Raw genomic sequence first — 9,588 nt, 5'->3', positions numbered from 1 at the left:
CGGGTTATTACTTCTTACAGTACATCATGGAAATTGTCACCAAAGTTGCAAAATATTATCCAAGGCCACCTATAAGTGATAAAAAATGTTGCATATACGGAAATCCCCCACCTGGGCCGGCCCATGTAGTAGGGACCTCCTATACTGCGCTCTGTGCGCCAGGAGGAGACACAGCGCACCCGTTTGGGCCGGCCCATGTACGGACGGTCTGCTATTTATTTAGTTTTTAGTTTTTAGTTTTTTTGTTTCGTTTTTTCAGTTTTAAATAATTTAGGACTTCATAAAAGTTCCGGATTATTTAAAAAATGATAATTTTGAAATACAATGTTTAATAAATCATAAAATGTTTGTAGATTCACAAAATGTTTATGATTTTATAGAAAGATGTTTGCTTATTCAAAAAATGTCTGAAATTTTGAAAATAATTGTAAGGGAAATCAAGAAATTCTCATGATGTTTAAAAAAGTGGACGTATTATTTAATGAAATTGAAAGAAAATCTGCCGATTCAAAAAATGTTCACAAACGGAAAAATATACTTAAAATTCAGAAATTGTTCGTACTGGATAAAGTATTTGCTGATTTAAGGAAATGATGATGCATTTAAAAAATGTCTGATAAACCATTTTTTAATGCAGAAATTGTACCACCAATTTCCAAAACAATATTCGTCCATTCTAGTATGTTCGGTGATTCAAGAAAATTGTTTAAAAATGTTTACAATTTTTTTTTGCAAATTTTATAAAATGTTCTTGATTTTAGAAAATGTTCAAAAAATTGTAAACGTGTTCATGTTTACAAATATGTTCACGAGTTTAGAATATGTTCATGAATTCATCAAATTGAGAGTGATAATGTATATCGGTGATGCATTAAAATGTGACCATGGTCATCGAAGATTCTGATTTTTTTTTCTTCCGTTGCAACGCACGGGTGTTTTTGCTGGTTATCCTAATTATTTTATTCCTAACGCGTGCAGCGACTTATACAGTGATCAGTGTGTTCACGCCGGACATTATAAATAAGTAAAAATTACTACTACCTCCGTCCGGATTTATTAGACCCTTCGTATTTTGGGCCAGACTTTGATCATCTATATAGACTACTAAAATATAAACACAGTACAGACGCAAAGTGGGACGTCTTCTTCCATTGAACGCGTATCGCCGGAATTCCTGAAAATAAATTTAGGGTAAATGCGAGCATCAGGACTTGAACCTTGGTGGAAGGATCGAGGGTAGTTGAACGGCGCCCTTCTGCTTGGATCACCCCTCCAGAATGCTTTGTGAAGCTGAACATGGATGCTGCGGTAGGTCGCGGGGGTCGGTATGGAGCTGTTGTTGCGATCTGCAGGGAGCGAGATGGAAGCTTTCTAGGGGCATCAGCACTTATTTTCAAACACATTGCTGATCCAACCACACTTGAAGCTTTGGCGGTAAGAGAGGGCCATGATCTTGCTGCCGATTTGAATCTTGCAAGAGTATATGCTGCTACAGATTGTAAAGAGGTGGTAAACGAAGTAGAAGGAGGCAGTGCTGCGGTCTATGGTCCAATCATTAGGGAGATCAAGTTACAAATTTCTTGTTTTACTTCTTGTAACTTAGTTCATCAGTTTAGGAGTTTAAACTTTGATGCTCACAACCTAGCAAAACATGTTTTAAATTTGGGAGTTGGCCGTCATGTTTGGTTAGGCCAGCCAGACGGTATTTCATTCGTCCCTGTAAACATTGTGACGATCTAATACTTTGCGAAGTTGTCTCAAAAAAAATCAACCACAGGTTGGTTCGTTATATATAGTTTATATATTGATAGTTAAATTTCTAGGTCAAGTTTTAGCTCAAAATAAGAGGGGGCCTAATAAACCCAGACGGAGTACGTGTTTGGGAGAAATTAAAACAAAACAAGTGAGCACATTGGTCGCGTAAACACAGCAGCTGATTCAGCGGATCACGTTTAGGACCAGGGCAACGCTCCTCACGGACACGGTCGGCGATCAACAGCGGCCACAGACGCTAATAAGCAAATAGGCAGTTTTCCGATTAAATTAATCCATGAATAAGTCATGAGCATGACATTGACAACATTGATAACACACTGGTTACGATCTAACAGAGCATTATTACGCATATAGTAGAAACATCTACGCATATCGCTAGTACTGCTACAACAGAAAGAAACATGGGAGGGATAAACGACGTATACCCTCCAATCGGCCATGCGGCGGCGGTGGCGGTGGCAGTAGCCGCGGCATCCTCGGCGGCCTTCTTGTCGGCTTCGGCCTTCTCAGCGGCGGCACGGTCGGCGTCGGTCGACATGGTGATGACGAAGGTGATGTGGATGTAGATGAACAGAAGCGAGCAGTCGCGTAGTCGCTACCCAAAAACCTAATCGCCCCTCTCCCGTACAGGATCCGGAGAAGCGGGGTTTCAGAGGCCTGCTCTCCCATCAACCGTGTACGCGGTGAACGGGACGGAGTCGCCGGCGGCAGCAGCAGTAGAGGAACGACGTGGGTGTGGAGGCGGAGATGCGTTCTGTTTCGTGGCGGCTAGGGTTGGCAGCGCCCCACATATATATGTGCGGCTGTGCGTGGAGAGACGTGGGCTGAACCCACGTCCAAGTCGGTAGCCCATGATCCGACGTCTCAGGTCGTGGCCTTACCTGTCAAAGACTCTCTGTTCCTGACCGGCAAAAAGAAGCGCATAGGAGTGAGCTCGGCTCGGCTCAATCCCGCAACCCGCGGCGCATCGTGAGGAGGCGTGGCGAGGCGAGCGGAGGAGGAGGAGTGCGCGAGGGCCTCATCTCTTCTTAAGCTCCAATAGCATGAGGAAGAGAATCCCTTATAAACCACTCCAACTCTTCTTCCACTTCCGGGGTGGGACTAAACTTCCCACCATCTTGTCATGCCACCTACATGGGCCCGTAGAGATCAAATCTGAAATTGTTATATGGGCTCTAGGCCCATCTCATATTTCAACAATCCCCCACCAGATCTCAGGGGCCCACTTTGTCCTTTGTTCCAAACGCTGTTTTGATATACCAGCATCTCAGTGGAGACCGATTAAGGTTGAGCTCCACCTAGACCAAGTAGTTACACTCCTTCACAACTGAACAATGGACTATACCTTGAATTGTCAGTTTGGCGTCAAGAAGTTTCACCACAAGTCTCACTGATACGAGGCTGCCGAAGGCCGATCCCTCGGGTGAAGCATATGTTGAGGAACGTTGCAGAAAACAAAAATTTTCCTACTCGTTTCACCAAGATCATCTAGGAGTTTATCTAGCAGCGAGTCATTGGATGCATCTACATACCTTTGTAGATGGCGCACGGAAGCGTTCAAAGAACAGTGATGATGTAGTCGTACTCGACGTGATCCAAATCACCGATGACCAAGCGCCGAACGGACGGCACCTCCGCGTTCAACACACGTACGGGACGGGAGACGTCTCCTCCTTCTTGATCCAGCAAGGGAGAAGGAGAGGTTGATGAAGATCCAGCGGCACGACGGCGTGGTGGTGGATGCAGGGCGTCACAGTAGCAGGGCTTCGCCTATACTACTAGAGAGAGACGTAACGGGGAGAGAGGGAGGCGCCAGGGGCTGGTGTGTCAAGTCCCTCCTCTCCCCACTATATATAGGAGGGCCAAGGGGGGTTGGTGCGCAGCCTAGGAGATCTAATCTCCTAGGTGCGGCTGCCAAGGGGAGGATTCCCTCCCCCCCAAGGCACCTAGAGGTGCCTTCCACCACTTGGACTCCTCCCCCATGGAAACCCTAGGCGCATGGGCCTAGTGGGGCTGGTGCCCTTGGCCCATGTAGGCCAAGGCGCACCACCTACAGCCCATGTGGCCCCCGGGGACAGGTGGCCCCACCCGGTGGGCCCCCGGGACCCCTCCGGTGGTCCCGGTACAATACCGATAACCCCGAAACTTGTCCCGATGGCCGAAACAGCATTTCCTATATATAATTCTTTACCTCCGGATCATTCTGGAACTCCTCGTGACGTCCGGGATCTCATCCGGGACTCCGAACAACATTCGGGTTACTGCATATACATATCTTCACAACCCTAGCGTCACCGAACCTTAAGTGTGTAGACCCTACGGGTTCGGGAGACAAGCAGACCTGACCGAGACGACTCTCTGGTCAATAACCAACAGCGGGGTCTGGATACCCATGTTGGCTCCCACATGCTCCACGATGATCTCATCGGATGAACCACGATGTCGAGGATTAAATCAACCCCGTATGCAATTCCCTTTGTCAATCGATATGTTACTTGCCCGAGATTCGATCGTCGGTATCCCAATACCTCGTTCAATCTCGTTACTGGCAAGTCACTTTACTCGTACCGTAATGCATGATCCCGTGACCAGACACTTGGTCACTTTGAGCTCATTATGATGATGCATTACCGAGTGGGCCCAGTGATACCTCTCCGTCATACGGAGTGACAAATCCCAGTCTTGATCCATGTCACCCAACAGACACTTTCGGAGATACCCGTAGTCTACCTTTATAGTCACCCAGTTACGTTGTGACGTTTGGTATACCCAAAGCACTCCTACGGTATCCGGGAGTTACACGATCTCATGATCTAAGGAAAAGATACTTTGACATTGGAAAACTCTAGCAAACGAACTATACGATCTTGTGCTATGTTTAGGATTGGGTCTGGTCCATCACATCATTCTCCTAATGATGTGATCTCGTTATCAATGACATCCAATGTCCATAGTCAGGAAACCATGACTATCTGTTGATCAACGAGCTAGTCAACTAGAGGCTTACTAGGGACATGTTGGTGTCTGTTATTCACACATGTATTACGATTTCCGGATAACACAATTATAGCATGAATAAAGACAATTATCATGAACAAGGAAATATAATAATAATGCTTTTATTATTATTGCCTCTAGGGCATATTTCCAATAGTCTCCCACTTGCACTAGAGTCAATAATCCAGTTACATTGTGATGAATCGAACACCCATGGAATTCTGGTGTTGATCATGTTTTGCTCTAGGGAGAGGTTTAGTCAACGGATCCGCTACATTCAGGTCCGTATGTACTTTACAAATCTCTATGTCTCCATCTTGAACATTTTCACGAATGGAGTTGAAGCGACGCTTGATGTGCCTTGTCTTCTTGTGAAATCTGGGCTCCTTGGCAAGAGCAATGGCTCCAGTGTTGTCACAGAAGAGCTTGATCGGCCCCGACGCATTGGTTATGACTCCTAGGTCGGTGATGAACTCCTTCACCCATATTGCTTCATGTGCTGCCTCCGAGGCTGCCATGTACTCCGCTTCACATGTAGATCCCGCCACGACGCTCTGCTTGCAGCTGCACCAGCTCACTGCTCCACCATTCAACATATACACGTATCCGGTTTGTGACTTAGAGTCATCCAGATCTGTGTCGAAGCTAGCGTCGACGTAACCTTTTACGACGAGCTCTTCGTCACCTCCATAAACGAGAAACATTTCCTTAGTCCTTTTCAGGTACTTCAGGATATTCTTGACCGCTGTCCAGTGTTCCTTGCCGGGATTACTTTGATACCTTCCTACCAAACTTATGGCAAGGTTTACATCAGGTCTGGTACACAGCATGGCATACATAATAGAACCTATGGCTGAGGCATAGGGGATGACACTCATCTCTTCTATTTCTTCTGCCATGGTCGGACATTGAGCTGAGCTCAATTTCACACCTTGTAACACAGGTAAGAACCCCTTCTTAGAATGATCCATATTGAACTTCTTCAATATCTTATCAAGGTATGTGCTTTGTGAAAGACCTATGAGGCGTCTCGATCTATCTCTATAGATTTTGATGCCTAATATATAAGCAGCTTCTCCAAGGTCCTTCATTGAAAAACTCTTATTCAAGTAGGCCTTGATGCTGTCCAAGAGTTCTATATCATTTCCCATCAAAAGTATGTCATCTACATATAGTATGAGAAATGCTACAGAGCTCCCACTCACTTTCTTGTAAACGCAGGCTTCTCCATAAGTCTGCGTAAACCCAAACGCTTTGATCATCTCATCAAAGCGAATGTTCCAACTCCGAGATGCTTGCACCAGCCCATAAATCGAGCGTTGGAGCTTGCACACTTTGTCAGCATTCTTAGGATCGACAAAACCTTCCGGCTGCATCATATACAATTCTTCCTTAAGGAAACCATTAAGGAATGCCGTTTTGACGTCCATTTGCCATATTTCATAATCGTAGAATGCGGCAATTGCTAACATGATTCGGACGGACTTTAGCTTCGCTACCGGTGAGAAAGTCTCATCGTAGTCAACCCCTTGAACTTGTCGATAACCCTTAGCGACAAGTCGAGCTTTATAGATGGTCACATTTCCATCCGCGTCTGTCTTCTTCTTAAAGATCCATTTATTCTCTATGGCTCGCCGTTCAACGGGCAAGTCAGTCAAAGTCCATACTCCGTTTTCATACATGGATCCTATCTCGGATTTCATGGCTTCTAGCCATTTGTCGGAATCCGGGCCCGCCATCGCTTCTTCATAGTTCGAAGGTTCACCGTTGTCTAACAACATGATTTCCAAGACAGGGTTGCCATACCACTCTGGTGCGGAACGTGTCCTTGTGGACCTTCGAATTTCAGTAGGAGCTTGATCAGAAGTATCTTGATCATTATCATTAACTTCCTCTCTAGTCGGTGCAGGCACCTCAGGAACATTTTCTTGAGTCGCGCCATTTGCCGGTTCAAGAGGTAATACTTCATCAAGCTCTACTTTCCTCCCACTTACTTCTTTCGAGAGAAACTCTTTCTCTAGAAAGGACCCATTCTTGGCAACAAAGATCTTGCCTTCGGATCTGAGGTAGAAGGTGTACCCAATAGTTTCTTTTGGGTATCTTATGAAGACGCATTTTTCCGACTTGGGTTCGAGCTTCTCAGGTTGAAGTTTCTTCACATAAGCATCGCATCCCCAAACTTTTAGAAACGACAGCTTAGGTTTCTTCCCAAACCATAATTCATACGGTGTCGTCTCAACGGATTTCGACGGAGCCCTATTTAAAGTGAATGCGGCAGTCTCTAAAGCATAGCCCCAAAAAGATAGCGGTAAATCAGTAAGAGACATCATAGACCACACCATATCCAATAGAGTGCGATTACGACATTCGGACACACCGTTACGTTGAGGTGTTCCAGGCGGCGTGAGTTGTGAAACTATTCCACATTTTCTTAAGTGTGTACCAAATTCGTGACTCAAGTATTCTCCTCCACGATCTGATCGTAGAAACTTGATTTTCCTGTCACGTTGATTCTCAACCTCACTCTGAAATTCCTTGAACTTTTCAAAGGTTTCAGACTTGTGTTTCATTAAGTAGACATACCCATATCTACTTAAGTCATCAGTGAGGGTGAGAACATAACGATAGCCACCGTGAGCCTCAACACTCATTGGACCGCACACATCAGTATGTATGATTTCCAATAAGTCGGTTGCTCGCTCCATTGTTCCTGAGAACGGAGTCTTGGTCATTTTACCCATAAGGCATGGTTCACACGTGTCAAATGATTCATAATCAAGAGACTCTAAAAGTCCATCTGCATGGAGCTTCTTCATGCGTTTGACACCTATGTGACCAAGGCGGCAGTGCCACAAGTATGTGGAACTATCATTATCAACCTTACATCTTTTGGTACTCACATTATGAACATGTGTAGCATTACGTTCGAGACTCATTAAGAATAAACCATTCACCATAGGAGCATGACCATAAAACCTATCTCTCATATAAATGGAACAACCATTATTCTCAGATTTAAATGAGTAGCCATCTCGAATTAAACGAGATCCCGATACAATGTTCATGCTCAAAGCTGGCACTAAATAACAATTATTGAGGTTTAAAACTAATCCCGTAGGTAAATGTAGAGGCAGCGTGCCGACGGCGATCACATCGACCTTGGAACCATTCCCGACGCGCATCGTCACCTCGTCCTTCGCCGGTCTCCGTTTATTCCGCAGCTCCTGCTGTGAGTTACAAATATGAGCAACGACACCGGTATCAAATACCCAGGAGTCACTACGAGTACTGGTAAGGTACACATCAATTACATGTATATCAAATATACCTTTGGTGTTGCCGGCCTTCTTGTCCGCTAAGTATTTGGGGCAGTTCCGTTTCCAGTGACCCTTCCCTTTGCAATAAAAGCACTCCGTCTCAGGCTTGGGTCCATTCTTTGGCTTCTTCCCGGTAGCTTGCTTGCCGGGCGTGGCAACTTCCTTGCCGTCCTTCTTGAAGTTCTTTTTACCCTTGCCTTTCTTGAACTTAGTGGTTTTATTGACCATCAACACTTGATGCTCCTTCTTGACTTCTACCTCCGCTGATTTCAGCATTGAGAACAACTCAGGAATGGTCTTTTGCATCCCCTGCATGTTGAAGTTCATCACAAAGCTCTTGTAGCTTGGTGGAAGCGACTGGAGGATTCTGTCAATGACCGCATCATCCGGGAGATTAACTCCCAGCTGAGACAAGCGGTTATGCAACCCATACATAGTGAGTATGTGCTCACTGACAGAACTATTTTCCTCCATCTTACAGCTGAAGAACTTATCAGAGACTTCATATCTCTCGATCCGGGCATGAGCTTGAAAAACCATTTTCAACTCTTCGAACATCTCGTATGCTCCATGTCTCTCAAAACGCTTTTGGAGCCCCGGCTCTAAGCTGTAAAGCATGCCGCACTGAACGAGGGAGTAGTCGTCAACACGTGTCTGCCAAGCGTTCATAACGTCTTGGTTCTGTGGGACGGGTGGATCACCTAGCGGTGCTTGTAGGACATAATCTTTCTTGGCAGCTATGAGGATGATCCTCAGGTTCCGGACCCAGTCCGTATAGTTGCTGCCATCGTCTTTCAGCTTGGTTTTCTCTAGGAACGCGTTGAAGTTGAGGACTACGTGGGCCATTTGATCTACAAGACATAGTGTAAAATATTTTAGACTAAGTTCATGATAATTAAGTTCATCTAATCAAATTATTAATGAACTCCCACTTAGATTAGACATCCCTCTAGTCATCTAAGTATTACATGATCCGAGTTAACTAGGCCGTGTCCGATCATCACGTGAGACGGACTAGTCAACGTCGGTGAACATCTTCATGTTGATCGTATCTTCTATACGACTCATGCTCGACCTTTCGGTCTTCTGTGTTCCGAGGCCATGTCTGTACATGCTAGGCTCGTCAAGTTAACCCTAAGTGTTTTGCATGTGTTCCGAGGCCATGTCTGTACATGCTAGGCTCGTCAACACCCGTTGTATGTGAACGTAAGGATCCATCACACCCGATCATCACGGCGTGCTTAGAAACGACGAACTTTAGGAACGGTGCCACTGTTGAGGAACGTTGCAGAAAACAAAAATTTTCCTACTCGTTTCACCAAGATCATCTAGGAGTTTATCTAGCAGCGAGTCATTGGATGCATCTACATACCTTTGTAGATGGCGCACGGAAGCGTTCAAAGAACGGTGATGATGTAGTCGTACTCGACGTGATCCAAATCACCAATGACCAAGCGCCGAACGGACGGCACCTCCGCGTTCAACACATGTACGGGAC

Source organism: Triticum urartu, chromosome 2A (genome assembly GCF_056163025.1).
Source record: "Triticum urartu cultivar PI428250 chromosome 2A, HENAU_Tu73, whole genome shotgun sequence".
NCBI lineage: Eukaryota > Viridiplantae > Streptophyta > Magnoliopsida > Poales > Poaceae > Triticum > Triticum urartu.
Note: the sequence above shows the minus strand (reverse complement) of the source record.